Genomic DNA, 17,758 nt, shown 5'->3' with positions numbered 1-17,758 from the left:
CATAAGCCTATAACAAACGAAGTTAAGATTGGCTAAAAATTAAAGTTGATATTTGGATTCTACGCTAAATTCTAGCATAGAATATTGTGTCATTTCATTATTTTGCAAAGATATATTTTCGCATACATTTTTGGCTTATAGCCTACGTTAAAAAAAAAATCGGCGCAGCTTCACCAACTAGTTGGAGCTTGGAAAAGTTAGGCAGTTTGAAGCTCAATATCCAAGGTAAATTCTGATAAAACACGAGAAATTCTAAAAATATTTAAGTTACGAGATACATGCTTTACCTTGAAATAAATTTTTGAATATGTAGATTTTCAGGGTAAATTATTATATAATAGCCTATAGCTCCGGGACTATACAAGGTATTGTAAAAAAAACAACATATTATAAGAAATGACCATATTAAGAATAATATGAGATGCCACGCAACTAAATTGGAGTGAGTATCTGACGCCCCTGATTGGAGAGCAACTAACGCCCCTCTCACGCCCACCATTTCCCCAAAACCTTAAAAAACAGTCTGTATACATTTTACAGGCCTAAAAAGGGAGTTTCTTGGACTTTCCCCCAGCTTGTCTCCCAGGAGCGGCCCCCAGCTTTGCCACCACCCATATTCAGCATAGTCGATATAGTCGGAAACTATTGCTAAACTGACTGTCTTTCTGGTCACCTAGTTGTCACATTATAAGGATCTGGCCCCCGGACTAAGGGACGGGTAGCAATCCGGTCGACCAAACTTACCGCAGCAGGAATCAACCCCTGGGCCCCATAGTTCCAAGTAGAGCATTAATCCACCGTGCTACTATAGGTCATAATAATAATAATAAAAAAGTCTTTTTATTCGAGAATGGGAATGAGTACCCAGAAATCCTAGAAAATTTTGGATTTCGTTTGAAAGATGGGGTGAGGCCAATAGGATATGCCTTTGAGGAGGACCAGGGATTTTGATTTTCTTATGGATATACGAAAAGTTGTTTTTCTAAATCGAGGGAGGGGTGTTTTTTATATTCTTTGGAACTTAGTTACGCAACTTTGAGAATTAGTTACTACTGAACATAGCGCTATTTTTTTTTAATTCTAATATGACTAAAAAAATAATTTTGCTAGTGTAGAGAATCAGAATTCATGTTAGAGTAGAAGCAGACACGTTTAAGATAATTCTATGGAGAGAGGACGCTACTCCGAAAAAAAAATTACATGAAGCCTATAAAAAATTGTGGGGAAATGTGAAGGGACAGGGTTGTATCCAGAATTTTCTTTGGATGAGAGTTACAAAAGGATTTTTCGGGAGGAGGTTACAAAAATATTAAAAAAAAACACATCAAGAATTTGTTTACATTCATATTTGTTACGTTGTTACGAGTCGGACAAATATATTTTTTGTTGAGAGGGGGTCAAGCCCCACAGCTCCCCTCCCTCCTAGATATAGCTTTTTGAAGGGGGTAAATTACCCTAGAACACCAGCATAGGCACTTGTGCTAGAGGTTTTAGCATTATTTTAGAGTTCGGAATATATTGTCGTGTCCTAAACAAAAGGAGGTATCCAACATTTTATGATTTGACTGGAGGAGAAAAATAGCTTAAACTTTGAGAACAGTTTCCAGGGTAGATCTAGAGCACAATATTGGGCCGGGGCCAATGTGACATGGGCGCCGATAATTGACCAAATTGACAAATTTAATTTTTTAAAAGAGTGAAAATCAGATAAAAACAAGGAGTAAGGATGCCAGAAAAATATGCCCCCCCCCCTGGATCCACCAGTGACAGCTTCAACTCGAAGATGTAAGTGATAGATTTTCTTCTGAGTATTATGGCTTTTTTTTCGGTTTACATGAAACGATTTTACGCAGTCTCCAGACTAGAGGCATAGACACTTTTTTCGCTCAATTATGTCTTTGGCACCTGTGCAATATAAATATCATGTTTTTAAAGCTTTTGCTAAATAAATACCTCTTATCAAGTTTTTTTTTTTGGGGGGGGGGCAGTTTCCCCCCAATAATGCGGAGAAAAAAATTTTTATGTAGCCCATGCCCCTTGACTATCCAGATATGGATCCTTCTTGCAGCCCCCCCTCCCAATAAAAATGCTGGAGATTCGCTCCTGCCTCGTATGTCTTATTGTCTTAATCATGGCCTATTTTGCCGACTGAATAGGAGATGAATTAGATATGTAAAGCCAATGAAAGCGTTTGGACGGTTGATTCGCAACATTCTTTACAAGTAAAGTCTATTTCTTTGTGTTAGAAGTCTAACATATTTCAAGAAGAAATATTTCAGTTTTCTTTGAATGCCTACAAATAGTAGTTTACTGGACATGCTTGGGACAACCGCTTTAGACCTGTTTTGGGGTTATAAACCCTACCCATGGCCGTACCCAGGAGGGGGTCTAAAGGGTTTGAATTCCCCCTGGAAATGTTTGTCCGACTGGTAAAAACGTAACAAAAATGAATATAAACAAATTTTTGATGCATTTTTAAAGTTTTTTGTAACCTCCCCCCAACAAATCCTGTTGTAACCCCCTCCCCCCCCCCCAAAAAAAAAATCTCAGATAAAAACCTGACCCTACTCAATATACGTAGACATGATTTTGATGGGGGAGCTGCACAAAAATTATTTGGTAGTTCAAATAAGGAACGCCCAGAAAATTGCAAATTTTTGGTAGGGAGCGGTCCCCAAGGCCCTTTCTGCTCATGCCCCTATCTTGCAGCCATGGAATTACCTGATCTGTGTTAACTAAAGATGTCTTTCTCACCAGAAAAATATCAACAATACTTTTGACTTACAATATTTTACATTTTATTGGTGTTGAAACCATATTTATGACTACGTTCAGCAGATGTCCAAAATGACTCGTAAATCCGTGGTTTGATCATTAGAACATGGTCTTGATACAGAGGATTGAATATTAATGCATCGTCAGTGAGAAATGGGAAAAAATAAAAAAACAATACTTTATAATAGCTTTTGGTAACAGATTTAATTCTTAATTAAAGCGCAAACAATTGAAATAAAGTATGCCAGCCAGAGTCTTACCCAGGATTTTTTTCAAGGGGGTTTTTGCAAAAGAATTTTTTTCTAGGGGGGGGGGTACAAAATTTGTTTTTAAAAACCCATCAAAATTTGTCTATATTCATTTTGTTACATTCTTACGAGACAGACAAACATTTAGAGGGGTCACACCCCCTAGCCCCCTTCCTGGATACGACTTTGATGCCAGCATATTCTCTTTTTCGTTAAATCGTCGATGTCATGCCTAAAAACCGTATCTGACAATTTCACATTTATGGAATGTTTGTAAAAAACTGTTTGCTGTTCTCGAACGAGGACCAAAAGGGCAATCATGGCCAATTTATGAAAGCTTAGATTAGGGGGTGTAAGGGGGTGTGTTTTTTTAATTTATAACGTTCAAATGGCTATTTTAAACATTTTTAATTATGTGAAATATATACTTGTTAACTTAAAAATTGAAAGAGCAATCTTTTGTTAGTTTTAACTCCACCAGAATAGTTTTAAACCTCTTAAAAATGGAGGAACCGAGAGGTTGCACACACTGTCTGTTTATGAAACAGAATTTTATGCCTCCGCCCCTGTTTCTTTACTTCCCAGGCCTGTACCAGGTTTTATATTTTTGATTCTGGTGTAACCTTGGGGTTTTGGGTTTACACAAAGTAATATATTGGAAAGCTCTTTACAATTTTAAGCCGTCAATGATATGTTGGGTTAAAAAAAAAATACATAAATAGTTTTTCGACTAAATTTATATTTCCATGACAAAAATCTACCATTTAGCTAGACCCCGTTCTTCCAAAGATATAACCCCCAGAAAATATGGTTCTGTCAAACTGATGCACACTGCATGCTATTGATATACTCGCCTGTCTGCCTCGTGTCCTATCCTTAATCCTTCTCATGCTTTTTGGAGCCTATCAAATGGTCTTAAACCCCCCCCCCTCCTTGTCCAGCCTCTGAACCTATGCCATATACCAAGGTTTCTTTTGTCTATCCAATTTAGATTTGTACATTTAGGGAGTGTTCAAAGTTGAGGGGAATTTTAAGCAGCTATTTAAAAATGGATGGCCTGCAAAAGGGTAATGTACGGACCAAGGCTGTATCCAGGGGACTAGGGGATTTGAACTCATTCACGAAATATTTGTCCGACTCGTGAAAACGTAAGAAAAATGAATATAAACAAATTTTGATGCGTTTTTAAAGTTTTTTTCTACCCATCCCCCGAAAAAATCCTTTTGTATGCCCCCACCCCCCGGAAAAAAAATCCTGGATACGGCCTTGGTATGGGCAATAGAGACTAAAGTGCAAATATTGAGGCTTGGGAGAAAGTCCCCATTCCAAAGGCCAAATATTTGGCCTTTCCGAAGTCCAAAGGGCAAAGGAACAATTAGTTTGAAAAACAACTCAAATGGAAATACACTAGTAAGTGACAACATCTTCTGCTATTTTAAAAAAAAGTCCGAAATATGTAACATTTGATAGAAATGTTTTAAAGAATAAATTGAATCAAAATTATTAAGAAAACACTTCGCCTTTTTGAATTGCCAATGTCATGCGCAAGCAAAATGTTGACATTTCGCTTGGATAATCAAATCCTATTCAGAGGTTTTTATCAAAAAAACCTTTGAACGTGGCCTTGAACTTACAATACGTAACAAAACACAATAATAAAATTTGGCACTGAACTTTTATCGGCAAATTTGCAATTCTCTTGGTAACAGAATAGAATTTAGAGTTTAACTACCAAAGACAGTGAAAATCAAATCTGATTGTTTTATTGCTTAAGTGGAAACTTACACAACCATTTATACTTGAAAAATTAGGGAAAACCTTGAATGCAAAGTTTAATGATAAAGACCCCCGTATGCAGGCAAGGCCGTATTCAGGGGGGTTTACTGGGTTTGAACCCCCACCCCAGAATATTTTGTTGACTCGTAAAAACGTAACAAAAAGAATATAAATGTGTAAGTCCGCTCCCCCCACAATAAAAAATAATACCCCCTCCCCCTACCAAACTCTGGATACGCACTTGTATGCAGTTATGGCTGTAGTGGGTGGTAAGTAAGCAAAAAAGCCTTGGCAAAAAAAACTAAAACATATGGCACCTAACAGCTTAAGAAGTTGTAGCTTTCTTTTGCAAATGTAATCGTCTTTGAAAATCGACAGACAATTAATTTTTGAATGTTTACGCACCAAAATAGATGTCAAACTTGACTAATTAGTTTCGCTCATTTATCTTCGCGGCTTAATGTGGCAACCCTGGCGAAAATGTGATACTGATTAAAAAATTTAACAATTTTGAAACAACCAAAGGAAAAAACCTTAGAAAATTGCGGTTTTCAGGCATAAATAGATCGAGGATGGGTATAGAGTCAATATTTTTTATTCTTTTCATGTTCTTTGTGCATTCTAGCTGATTTCAAAATCAGACTGTTTGATTTTGAAAAGATTTATCGATATCCAAAATTATGTTTGAAACAGTTTATCTCCCAGTTTGACTGTTAGATCAATCGAGAGGATTTGACCTTTGACCAGTTAGTTGTCGCTCTCAGGGCGATCAAATATACAGTCGAACATCTGTGATGTTTATGATGACGAAACATGAAATCGTTATCAAAACAAAATTTCCAAAGCCGTTTGATAGAAGTGACATAATTCAACGGGCATGTCTTTATTACTTTTTATAAATTGATTCGTTCTCTAAAGGAGATCAGTTGCGGTTGTTCAAAAGGCGTTAAATTACAAGTCATTATTCTTGTCTAGGGTTTTGTATGAACGCTCCCTCCTTATCCTGATTGTACGCCAGGAAGCCCTCGGATATCAGAAGCCACGATAAGGACAGTGGTCAATGAAGATTGTACATCTCAAAAGGTTGAGGATGCGATTCATCTAGAAGCCTTCAGATATTAGAACCCAAGGTAAGGACAGGGATCAAGTATGGCCCTGAAGCGTGAGCGTTTCAAAAGGTTGAGAATGACATACACCTGGAAGCCGTTGAATAATAGAAGCCATGGTAAGGACAGAGGTCAAGTTTGGTCTGGAAGCTTGTGCTTTTCTAAAGGTTGAGGATGAAATACACTTAAATTTCTTCAAATATTAGAAGCCAGGGTAAGAACAGTGGTCAAGTTGGTCCGGAAGCTTGTGCTTTTCAAAAGGTTGAGGATGGCATACACCTAGAAACCTTTGGATATTAAAAGCCACCGTAAGGACAGTGGTCAAGTATGGCCCTGAAGCTTGTGCACTTTAAGAGGCTGAACATGACGATGATGTGAAGTTAAGGATGATGTGACGTTGAGCATAACATAAGGAGTTGTCAAAGAACAGCTTTAGGTACTATTTGACCGACCTTACATTGAACAGAAATTTCTGAGCTTTCTAGGGCTAGTTTATAGCGAATTAAAGATTAACATGGCTAAGCCACGTTTTATGGTTGGAATAGGGCAAAATTGCCAAAGATTGGTGTTTTTAGCAATCCATCTCACGAGAAGTAGTTCGTCCCCGAATCGGAGGGAAAGAGATGAGAAGGTTCAATTCTGTTTAGTTGAATTTTATAAACAAAAAAATAAATACATTCATCTATATTGCTAGGCCCCGCCCCAAGAAAGGTCCGAAGGGAACTTACGACTGGGCGGTTATATACAAGGCCGTATCCAGGAGGGTTACCCGGTTTGAACCCCCCCCCCCCCAAATGTTTGTTTGACTCGTAAAAACGTAACAAAAATGGACATAAACAAATTTTGTATGTGTTTTTTGAGGTTTTTTGTGTAGCCCCCTAAAAAAAAAATAGTAACCCCCCCCCCCCCCGAAAAAAATCCTGGATGCGCTTCTGGTTATATATAACTAACGTTCTAACTATCAATATCTAAATACAAAGAGATAAAAAACACAATGAAAAATTAGCAATCTCTCATGAATTCGTAATAATAATATTGTGAAAAAAATAGTAAAAGATTTAAAGAGAATTTTAACTCTAGAGAAGGGGTTAAGGAGCGAAGTTTTAAATAGATTGGTGCTGAGACGGAGCGGACATAGCTGTGGAGACTTCGGGCAGCTTGATTGTTAGTAGCAGTAGTAGTAGCAACCTTTAAATAGCACCTCACAGCTGCAAAATAATATTTGTTTTTTTATGAGAAAAAAAAATCTACTCCTCAGCGACTGTTTCTAATGAACTCGACTCTGCCTCTTGTCGCTGTAAATCAGTCCTGATTTTAAACGCAAAAAGTATCTAGAGGTGGCACCGTATGGCACAGTGGCGTCAATCCCCAAAAATCTAAGGAAATCCATTTTTCCAAATGTAAGGGGTGCCCCTTTGTCATTTGTTATTTCTTTGCTTTTTTTTTTAGCTTTTTCAGTGAAAATACGGAAAAAGCATTTCCGATGAAAACACCCACCAGAAAAAGTATATTTCAAAGTCTAGGAGGGTGCAAAACAAGTAGACTACTGCCTCTCAGTTGATGCCAACGTTATGGCAACTATCACCAGGCAAACACCCGCCCCATCCTCCTCCCACAAAAGTCTAAAGATTCTTATAGTTCTTACCAATAAAAGGGAAATGCCACGAAAATTTGTAGGAGTATTGGTGAGAGTTGAATCCACGAATTTTTTGTTACTAGATGAAGCATTTCCCTATAGAGAATAGTCCATGACACTCCATGAAATTTTATCATAGCGTATTTAATTCTTTTACCATAGTGTATAATAAATTTTTACCATAGTTAATTTTTTTACCATAGCTTTTTTTACCATATCGTACTATGGTATTTTTTACCATAGAGAATATTTTTTAATCTGGTATTTTTTACTGTGCTATGGTATTTTTTTACTTTAGTACATATTTTCACCATAGCGTATATTATCCACTTTACGTTCAAAACAGTTAAATAAACGAGCTGAAAACAATAATGAAACACAGGATGTTAAAGGTCAGAGGACAATAACAATTAAACCTAGTTAATTGAATTAGTAAAGTGAAAATTTACAAAACAAAATGTATATCTCGAAATCTACAAAAAAATTCAAAATTCAATTATCAATGAAAAAGACATTCATATGCAATTATATATTTTTTGGTGGCAACGGGTACCAAATTAAAAACAAGAAATGTGTGGCGCCAAATGTGTTACCAAACAACTTAATGAGGTGCAGTTTTCTTCTGAAGGTGTTACTGTCTTTGGGTGTCAACATAGTTTTAATGTTTGGATTTTTACGGACGAAACGGCTGTTAGATTTAGCTAAATAGTTTTGCTTATTTATTTTCACGGTTCAACGTGGCAACACTGACAAAAGTGGGATACTATCCTGAAAACTGCATTATTTTGAAACAATCAAACGAAAAATCTTGGAAAATCATAGTTTTCAAATATCAATAGACTCAACATCCGCTCAGGGGGATTATGTTTTTATTTTAGTGTCCTTGAGCCTTTAAGGGTTAAAAGAATATTTTGGCTAGAATGATAGTTGCAGCGTAGTAAAGAACGATGAGTCTGCAATTCATAATTACTATTTTCTAGGCCTATTATCATTTTCCACCTATTTTTCTAGTTTTTCCTTTTTCGAATAGATTATTGTTTTTTTTTAAATGTATAATTATTAATATTACATATGGTAAAGATGATGATAAAAACTTGGGGGGTAGGTGGCTTTATCGATCACAAATGAATGAGTTCTAGTGGATATGTTATTGCTTGAAATAACCAGAGGATATTTTGACGTAAATAATTTCTGTATAAAACGCGGGGTCCCAATTTACGAAAATATAAGGGGGGGGGGGGGAGGGCGGGGCAGGGGTATATTTAGATCTTTTATGAAAATTCAAAAAAAGTTATTATATCAAAATCAAGGGGGAAGTCATTTTTTCCCTTATTAATGGAAATACCGAAAAAGATATGTTTCAAAATATATGGCGGGGGGTCATTTTCCCCCTGGAATTAGCACTCCCTCATAATGACACCAAATATGCAAAAATGAACCACCTGATGTATTTTATATAATATTTAAAATAATTTATTATCTTTGTCGTTGTTGTTAAACCCGAGCCCCTTTCTCTTTGTTTCCCTTTGTCCGTGTCATGTCAACAAGCTCAGTAGGCAGGCAGTGACTGACAGGACCAATATAGTCAGTATCAAACATTTTAATTTAGAACTTTGCAATTTAAAAAATTAGTAATATAAATATGGGCTTAATTTCTACGGATGGAATACAGGTTGTGTTACCATAAGCACGGCTAGGAAATTTCCCATGGGGGTAAAGGCTGCCAGTAGCTTTGTTCTTACGAAGAGTTAAACGACAATGATTCTCACTTACTATTTTCATGTATTTTTTTCTTCTGATTTCCTAGATGGGACATTACCCCTGTAGTACAGTCAATTGGAGGTAATGTGTCCCCCTATATTTTATGCCCTTCACTCTAGATATTGAAAAATGCATTTTGAGCGTATTTTAATGGAAAATATCTGTTTCTGGGTATTTTCATTTAAAAAATGAAAAATAGACCCCCCTTCCCTAGATTCTGGAAAATACATTTAGCCCGCTCTAAATTTTCGCTAAGTGGCATCACTGAGTCAATGACCCCCTGAAGGTCTCCATATTTGCTATCCTTCGCTTAGCCAACACTGTGCTTATTACTTACTCATCGTCATTTAGTGATTTCAAAAATAATCTAGAAAAATTCATAACTTTTCTATCATTAATTAAAAATATATTTTCATTTCTCAAAGCAGAAACCCAGTGGCTTTGTTTTAATTGGAAGTGTTCGCTTAGCGTCCCAAACTGGGTATTTTATGAATTTTCGATTCCTGCTACTCTTTAATCAGGCTCAATTAACGTCAGACAATGAGTGAGAGCCTAATTAGTTAACTCGAGGGCCTCAGGGTTGGGATCTTACCCAGTAGCAATATTGATTCTTCCCTCTGTAATTGGACTTTTAATGATATGTTGGTAATTTTCAATACCTAATTACCAAAATTTTAATTTTTTAACAAAGGTATGGTAAGCATTGATGACCTTACCCATGTCAAAATCTATTATATTATAATAAACTAAAATATATCACATTTTCGATTGTGTAACTTTACACTTTTCAAGGTACTCTAACTGATTTAAATGAACTTAACTTTAATTTAGAATGTCGTTAGAGAATACTAAGGAAGGATTATCAATCTTTTTAGAGGGCTATTAGCCCTTTTTACACAGCACCTCCGCCCAGTTACAATAATGAATCATATCAGGAATCTAATCTCTTCAGTACCTATTAGGAAATGCAGGCTATTCCAGCATTGTAAATTCATGGTAAAAAACAATTTTGAAATATGAAAAATTTGAATACATGATTGAATTATTTGATTTCGTAGGCTCGATAAATTAATGATTTTAAGCAAGAATGCATAAGCTTGGGTGATCATCTTTTTACGACAAAGCGTCCACCCTTTCAAAATGGATCCATAAATCTGTCTCATATGAAAAGGACAGTAGTTGGGGAAAAAACGAGAAAGGAACTAAATAGCTATAGTCGTAAATAATAATGAGAACCCCATTGAAAAAATCTCAGAGCTATTCTTATAATAGTCTTTGATAAGGCAGAAAAATCAATGTAAGGAGTTAGAAGCGATGCCGTCACTGTTATCAGGTTTTCTTGAACCATTGTGAAATCACCCAAATGGAGAAATAAAAGATTTCGTCCAAATTGTGAAACTTTAGCCAAACCTATCCCAGTTGGATTAGCTTGGGCTAATTTATCAGGTAATGCGATGACCGTCACAGATATCACTGTTTCTTTATTATTAACTTCTAGGGCACGTTCTGCGGATGAAGGATGACAGATTTCCGAAAATTTTCCTTTTCGGCCAACCGTCTAGGGCTAAGCGGAAAGCAGGTCGTCTGTTGTTGGGGTGGGAGGATGCCAGTAAGGAAGATCTAAGGGGAATGGGAACTTCTTGGGAAGGTTAAAGAGGGAGGCTTTGAATAGATTGGGATGGAGGAGGGGCATGCGTAACTGTGTTTGCCCCAGGTGGTTTGGTGCTGCGGTGAGTTGTAGTAGTAGTTGAGTTGTTAGTGGTATAAAATGGACATCATTTTTGGAAAGCTTTCCGAATCATAGCTGAGACCAGGGGCGTAATTTTCTATGGAGCAGGAGGCCAACTGCCCATCCCAGACCTCGGTTTTCCCCCTAGCCCTCCCCCTCAACTGCAACTTAATTTCTTCAAAAATCTTGTCAAGACTAAGGTAGTCTTGCATAATTCAAGCATCTACAGAAACGGGTCAATTTTCTTTAGTATATCTTTACCTTTATGGTATTATATGGCTCATTTTTCAGTTTCCACTGTCATTTTCACTTGATTTGGGATAATTGGCTCAAACTATGCCCCCCCCCCCATCCCAGGATTTTGACGAAATTACGCCACTTGCAAAATTACTGACGCCAATTAAATTAGATAAATCTTCCTAAAAAGCAAATTCTTTTGATGTATACATTCTTATCAGAACACTTTTCTTAGAGTTAGCGCTACATTTAGTAAAAGTTAATCCTTACTTACAGTTCGTTCCTAAGAACGGTTTGACACTGATTATGACAAAAGAAGTATGATCAGTTTTCAAATCACTTAATTTTCTTAATAGGCCTACTCATGATAATTTTTACTGCTCTAGGGTGGTGAAAGTGGTCCGTCATTCTTGTTTGTATAATACCCCAGTCTAGCTACTTTTGTCATTTGTATCAAATTTTAACCACTTGTCTTAAATGTGAGACCATCAGTCTCATAGCTGAGCCTACAGTAGCCTGGAAATCCGATATTAGTTGAGAAAGAGTATTCTTATTGACTGTCATTGACGCTTTGACTAAACATATAAGATACCATTTTCCCTTTCAATAACTTTACGGTAGTGGAAATTGTCTCTGACTTGTTGAAAGTGATGTTATGCTACCACTTTCATCCAATCAAAGCCTTTTCCACTTAATTGCTGGTTCAAATTTGGGATTGATAATAAAAGCGCATACGCTTGACAGTGCACAAGCGCATTGGTCCTAAATAGCGATACTGTTTTTTTTTTTTTTTTTTTTTTTTTTTTTTTTTTTTTTTTTTTAATGAATGTGGTGCGTATGGTCCACGTTTTCCACCATGAGTTTCTATTATAAGCCGGTCCTTCTATCCATTTTATATTAAAAAATGGCACCATTTTGCCTCTAAGACACGGCTCGTTCTACACAATCCCTTTCAAATCCCCCCCCCCTTGAGTTTTAAAGAGAATTTAATTTCTGAACTAAAAGTTAAACAAAGCTTGTGATATGCTTCCGAAAGACTTACCAATGATTTTGCTGTTTTCTGCAGGCTGCTGAATGACTTTTGGCTTCTAGTGTGGCTATGGGTTTTGTGTTTTCTGTAAAGGGATTGTTTTTCATAACCCTTCCGATAAACAGATATCACCAGTCAGTTTATTTGCATCAAATTATGACAAATAGTGTGATCTAAACCCTATTTGGACTTTTTTGACTGAATTTGAGCTGGAACAACAATAGAACAATTGATGCCAATATTATATAGAGTTGGACCGAATTGGTAATACTAGGGCTAATTTAATCAATACTTTTTATCCATCCGTAGTAATCAACATTATACTTTGAGGACTTTATGTTCCATCCGGTTTTTCTGGTAGGTAATTCTATTTTACAGGGGCATTACACCCTTTCAAAGAGATTTACGCAATTTCTAGTTCAAGGTATATACATGGTTTTTTTTAAAATCTTTTGAATTCGGCGCTTTTATGTTCCTTCCGGTTTTTCTGGTAGGTAATTCTATTCTACAGGGGCATTACACCCTTTCAAAGAGATTTACGCAATTTCTAGTTAGAGATTTACGCAATTTCAAAGTTCAATGTCTTTTTTAGTGATAAACCAAAACCAGCATGTCTTGTTTCGCTGTTATGCAATTTTTTTTTGTATATATTCAGGTTTCAAATTAGATTCTTCATCAGTTTTGAATAGTTTATTCAACTTAACCGAACTGCCATTTTTTGTAAACATTTACATAAAAAATGGATAATTCTAAGCAATTTCTGGTGAGTAAAAATTTTCTCATTATTATAATAAAAAGAAATCGTCTTGTCATTAAGTTAAGGAAGAAATTCTTTCCTTACACTGTGTGGTTACCTCTTTTAAAAAGTTTTGACTACTTAAGACGGACACTAGAACTAAGGGTACTTATACACTTAGAAGCCTATTGTTTAGGAGCTGAAACCTCTACATAGTTCTCTTATAGGCTGAAATTTACGGTGCGATTTTTATCAAGATAAAAATCATGTTTCAAAAGCTTCCTTTTTAGAGTTTCGGTTACTATTAACCTGATTTGTTCCTTACTTATAGTTCGTTACCATGTACTGTTCGAAAATGTATTTCAGTGATATTTTAGATCATAGTAGTCTAATGGCGCTTTTAGTCTTTAGAAGAAGAACCAAAATAATTTAGAATCTATGCTGCTTACCTTAGTTTAAGAGCTGAAAATAATTCTAAAAAATCTAAATTTGTAACAATGAGTATTTTATTTTGATAATAAATGAAAATATAAATATTTATTTAATTGAAAAAAAAAAACTCAAGTAAGGTTTTGTAAAATTTCGTGACAAACCCAGTTTTTGTCGAATTAAGATTCAGTTGCTCAAAAAAGTAATTGAAAACCCCTGATTTTGAAATCAAGATGTGTTTACACTACTTTAGATGCCTAACATAAACTGAATTATTTTCCAAACCCAAAATGCATTTTTGTTACATGCTAAATTTTGCCTTTTTTTTCAATTACTAGTATTTGGGCTTATACAACCCTCCTTACGCGACATAACGATACAGAGCAGGTATCGTATTGCTCTATAACAGGTCATACGGTCTCGAATCCGCAGTTCGTGTTAAACGTAACCTGGACCATTCAACAATTAATCAACTTATAGCTACTGAGCCCTCTAACCCCAGTGTTAGCTCCACGCAAGCTGGAAGGAAGTTGAAGAGAGAATGGACTGCTTCTCATAGTGCCTCAGCTCAGCATACTGAAGATCTTGAGATTGACCCCATTCATGTTGTTCTATGCGGTTCAGATGTAGAAGCCCAGTCAGAATTTGTAAGTATATACATAATTTTTTCTATCCCTATTTTCAAAAATAAGGTAAATTTTCTCAGGTGCATAGCTTTTGATGAGTAAAACTTAAAATTTGTTTCTAAAATATTTCATTTTCTTTCATTAACCAAATTAGCGGTATATAAAGGAATGCTTATCACGCATTTATATAAAAAAAAAACCTTACCTTTTAACTTAAAACAAACACGAATTATAATTAAATAATACAAATTTTCATTTTAAAAAAAAACTAAATTTTTTAAAAAAAAAAAAAAAACAAGATTTTAAATTTAAAAGTTGACAATCAAAAGTTAAAATGGTATTATCTCGCTAAGCCATTTGCGCGCATCGGCTCCTTATCAGATCTCCCATAGCTAAATTTTAATTTTAATCTGCTTGATATCTATAATTTAAATTCTAAGTGGGCTTCTTGTGACAGCATATGTATTTCCGATAAGATATATTAAGACAGAGGAAAAAGCTGTTTAACAATCTTAATTTATGTCGTCACAGTGTTGTTAAGAAACATTGTTTTGGGCAAACTCATTTCATTGAAACACTTAGGTGTTTTCGAGAAAGAATTTGAGACTTTTCTTTTCGAAGAGTGTTGTGAAGTCCGATACTCCCAACTCGACAGGGTATCGATCCTCCTACCTCGAAGGAAGCCCCCGGTTCCCAAGGGGTCCTCCCCGGGGGGGGGGGTTGGGGGAGGGGGGGTTTAATCCGCTTGATATATATAATGTAAATTCGAAATATGCTTCGTGTAAAATCACGGACCAGTCTAATCATAAGTAATAGGAAATAGGCCAAAGGTGTGTAACACTCTTCAATGATTTCGTCAGTGTTTTCGGTAAACAGGAGGTGGGGCAACGTCTGGAAAGTTCAACACTTAGGTGTTTTCAGGAAAGAATTTGATACAGTTCTATGTGAACATTGTGGTTCAGTTTAAGACTCCCAACTCAAAAGGGCATCGGTACTTCTCGATCAAAGGTCGCCCCCAGGTCCCAAGGTGTCCCCCCCAGAAGGGGTTGGGGGAGGAGGAGGAGGGGGGTTTTAATCCTCTCGATAGCTATAATTTGAATTCTAAGTGGGATTCTTGTGACAGGATGTGTATTTCCGATAAGATATATTAGCACATAGGAAGAAGCTTTTTAGTAATCTTCTATTATGTCTTCACAGTGTTGTCAGGAAACTTTATTTGGGGCAAACTCATTTCATTGAAACACTTAGGTGTTTTCGAGAAAGAATTTGAGGGTGTTATATTTGAACAGTGTTGTGAAGGCCGATACCCCCAACTCGAACGGTTATCGTGCCTCCTCCCTCGATGGACGCGCCGGGTTCCCAAGGGTCCTCCCCGGGAGGGGTTGGGGGTGGGGGAGGAGGGGGGTTTTAATCCGCTCGATAGCTATAATTTGAATTCTAAGTGGGCTTCTTCTGACAGGATGTGTATTTCAGATAAGATATATTAACACATAGGAATAAGGTTTTTAGTAATCTCCAATTATGTCTTCACAGTGTTGTCAAGAAGCATTATTTGGGGCGAACTCATTTCATTGAAACACTTAGGTGTTTTCGAGAAAGAATTTGAGGCTGTTCTATTTGAACCGTTTTGTGAACTTCGATACCCCCAACTCGAAAGGGTATCGATCCTCCTACCTCGAAGGAAGCTCCCGGTTCCCAAGGGTCCTCCCCGGGAGGGGGGGAGGGGGAGGGGGTTTTAATCCGCTCGATAGCTATAATTTGAATTCTAAGTGGGCTTCTTGTGACAGGATGTGTATTTCTAATAAGATATATTAGCACACAGGAAAAAGGTTTTAAATAATCTTCAATTATGTCTTCACAGTGTTGTCAAGAAATATTATTTGGGGCAAACTCAATTCATTGAAATACTTAGGTGTTTTCGAGAAAGAATTTGAGGCTGTTCTATTTGAACAGTGTTGTGAAGTCCGATACCCCCAACCGACTTCTTTCGTCTTCGATAAGTGCGTGGATAAAAATTCTAATTGGCATTTTTTGTTTTTAATTCACAAAATGGTTGGTTTAAGTTTTCTTTTACAAGATACTCAAACAGGAAGGATGGGTACATAGACAGGGATTAGGGGCTCGTCTTATGATGCTTTTAGTCTTTAGAAGAAGAACCAAAACAATTTAGAATCTATGCTGCTTACCTTAGTTTAAGAACTTAAAATCAATCTAAAAAATCTAAATTTGTAACAATGAGTATTTTTATTTTGATAATAAAGGAAAATATAAATATTTATTTAATAGAAAAAAAAATGTTTTACACTACTTTAGACGCCTAACATAAACTGAATTATTTTCCAAACCCAAAATGCATTTTTTGTTACATGCTAAATTTTTGTCTTTTTTTTAAAGGAAGAAGATACGTGCTATAACCCCCCTTCTGACAAGAAGGCGAGATGGAGCGAACCTGCACTAATGCAAGCTGCAAGACCATCAATTATCCAATTTGTTGCTAGAACTACACATGACCTGGACCAGCCAATGGCCGCGAATCTTTTAATGACAGGGTCCTCTGAGCCCAGTGTTAGCTCCATGCAAGCTGGAAGGAAGTTGAAGAAGGGAATGGACTGCTTCATCATAATGCCTCAGCTCAGCCTACTGAAGATTGTGAGCTTGACCCCATTCATGTTTTGCCAAGGAGTTCAGATATAGAAGCCCAGTCAGAATTTGTAAGTATATACATAATTTTTTTTCTATCCCTATTTTCAAAAATAAGGTAAATTTTCTCAGGCGCATAGCTTTTGATGAGTAAAACTTAAAATTTGTTTCTAAACTATTTCATTTTCTTTCATTAACCAAATTAGCGGTATATAAAGGAATGCTTATCACGCATTTCTAAAAAAAAACCTTACATTGTAACATAAACCAAATATTATTTCAAAGGAAAATTTTCAGTTTGTCAATTTAGGCAAAAAACTACAAATTTGAAAAAAAAAAAAACGATATTAAACTTAAAAGTCTGACTGACCTTATACAATAATATTATTGCACTAAGCCAATTGCGCGCATATACTACATATAATATATACCAAAGCTTTTTAATCCGCGATGAATTCTAAGTAGGGCTTCCTTTAGTAACAGGATGTGTACTTCATGCAATTACACAGGAAAGGTTTTTTAATAATCTCCAATTATGTCTTTCACAGTGATGTCGAAGAAACATTATTTGGGCGAACCCGAATTCGGTCATTTCATTGAAACACTTAGGTGTTTTCGAGACAGAATTTGAGGCTGCTCTATTTGAACAGTGCTGTGAAGTCCGATATCCCCAACTCGAAAGGGCATCGATCTTCCTACCTCGAAGGAAGCTCCCGGTTCCCAAGGGTCCTTCCCGGGAGGGGGGGGAGGGGGGGGGACTCTAAAAAGGACCATCCAACATTTTAATTGACAAAGTTTATTAACTATAAAAAAAATGATTATTTTACATAAAAAATAAAAAACTTTTTTTTTCTACAGATTAAGAATATAGCACCACCAGCGACACCATTGAGTGATGAAGTGAAACACTTAGGTGTTTTCGAGAAAGAATTTGAGGCTGTTCTATTTGAACAGTGTTGTGAGGTCCGATACCCCCAACTCGAAAGGGTATCGATCCTCCTACCTCGAAGGAAGCTCCCGGTTCCCAAG

Source organism: Artemia sp. Qi Xiang Cuo, chromosome 17, assembly GCF_049724085.1.
Source record: "Artemia sp. Qi Xiang Cuo chromosome 17, ASM4972408v1, whole genome shotgun sequence".
Lineage (NCBI taxonomy): Eukaryota > Metazoa > Arthropoda > Branchiopoda > Anostraca > Artemiidae > Artemia > Artemia sp. Qi Xiang Cuo.
The sequence above is the reverse complement of the archived record's forward strand: the minus strand, read 5'-3'. Positions refer to the sequence as shown.